The sequence below is a fragment of the Macaca thibetana genome, chromosome 12 (assembly GCF_024542745.1).
Source record: "Macaca thibetana thibetana isolate TM-01 chromosome 12, ASM2454274v1, whole genome shotgun sequence".
In the NCBI taxonomy this organism is placed as follows: Eukaryota; Metazoa; Chordata; class Mammalia; order Primates; family Cercopithecidae; genus Macaca; species Macaca thibetana.
The window spans coordinates 127613629-127615692 of NC_065589.1; positions in this window are offsets into that span (position 1 = coordinate 127613629).

Below are 2064 nucleotides of genomic sequence, written 5' to 3' on the forward strand. Positions count from 1 at the left end.
GGATATTTCCTTTGGCCCTATAGTCTTCAAAGGGATCCGAAATATCTGTTCTCAGATTCCACAGAAATAAGGCTAGCAAAGAGATCCACGAAATACAGATGTAACTCTGTGAGATGAATTAACAGAACACTAAGCAGTTTCTCAGAAAGCTTCTTTCCAGATTTCATCTGAGGATATTTCCTTTTTCACCATAGCCCTCTATGGGCTTCCAAATATCACTTTGCCAATTCCACAAGAACTGTCTTAGCGAAAGGCTTCTTGAGGGGAAAGCTGTAACTCTGTGAGATGATTTCACAGAACACAAAGAAGTTTCTCAGAAAGCTTCTTTCTCTTTGTTATCGGAGGATATTTCCTTTGGCCCTATAGTCTTCAAAGGGATCCGAAATATCTGTTCTCAGATTCCACAGAAATAAGGCTAGCAAAGAGATCCACGAAATACAGATGTAACTCTGTGAGATGAATTAACAGAACACTAAGCAGTTTCTCAGAAAGCTTCTTTCCAGATTTCATCTGGATATATTTCCTTTTTCACCATAGCCCTCTATGGGCTTCCAAATATCACTTTGCCAATTCCACAAGAACTGTCTTAGCGAAAGGCTTCTTGAGGGGAAAGCTGTAACTCTGTGAGATGATTTCACAGAACACAAAGAAGTTTCTCAGAAAGCTTCTTTCTCTTTGTTATCGGAGGATATTTCCTTTGGCCCTATAGTCTTCAAAGGGATCCGAAATATCTGTTCTCAGATTCCACAGAAATAAGGCTAGCAAAGAGATCCACGAAATACAGATGTAACTCTGTGAGATGAATTAACAGAACACTAAGCAGTTTCTCAGAAAGCTTCTTTCCAGATTTCATCTGAGGATATTTCCTTTTTCACCATAGCCCTCTATGGGCTTCCAAATATCACTTTGCCAATTCCACAAGAACTGTCTTAGCGAAAGGCTTCTTGAGGGGAAAGCTGTAACTCTGTGAGATGATTTCACAGAACACAAAGAAGTTTCTCAGAAAGCTTCTTTCTCTTTGTTATAGGAGGATATTTCCTTTGGCCCTATAGTCTTCAAAGGGATCCGAAATATCTGTTCTCAGATTCCACAGAAATAAGGCTAGCAAAGAGATCCACGAAATACAGATGTAACTCTGTGAGATGAATTAACAGAACACTAAGCAGTTTCTCAGAAAGCTTCTTTCCAGATTTCATCTGAGGATATTTCCTTTTTCACCATAGCCCTCTATGGGCTTCCAAATATCACTTTGCCAATTCCACAAGAACTGTCTTAGCGAAAGGCTTCTTGAGGGGAAAGCTGTAACTCTGTGAGATGATTTCACAGAACACAAAGAAGTTTCTCAGAAAGCTTCTTTCTCTTTGTTATCGGAGGATATTTCCTTTGGCCCTATAGTCTTCAAAGGGATCCGAAATATCTGTTCTCAGATTCCACAGAAATAAGGCTAGCAAAGAGATCCACGAAATACAGATGTAACTCTGTGAGATGAATTAACAGAACACTAAGCAGTTTCTCAGAAGCTTCTTTCCAGATTTCATCTGAGGATATTTCCTTTTTCACCATAGCCCTCTATGGGCTTCCAAATATCACTTTGCCAATTCCACAAGAACTGTCTTAGCGAAAGGCTTCTTGAGGGGAAAGCTGTAACTCTGTGAGATGATTTCACAGAACACAAAGAAGTTTCTCAGAAAGCTTCTTTCTCTTTGTTATCGGAGGATATTTCCTTTGGCCCTATAGTCTTCAAAGGGATCCGAAATATCTGTTCTCAGATTCCACAGAAATAAGGCTAGCAAAGAGATCCACGAAATACAGATGTAACTCTGTGAGATGAATTAACAGAACACTAAGCAGTTTCTCAGAAAGCTTCTTTCCAGATTTCATCTGAGGATATTTCCTTTTTCACCATAGCCCTCTATGGGCTTCCAAATATCACTTTGCCAATTCCACAAGAACTGTGTTAGCGAAAGGCTTCTTGAGGGGAAAGCTGTAACTCTGTGAGATGATTTCACAGAACACAAAGAAGTTTCTCAGAAAGCTTCTTTCTCTTTGTTATCGGAGGATATT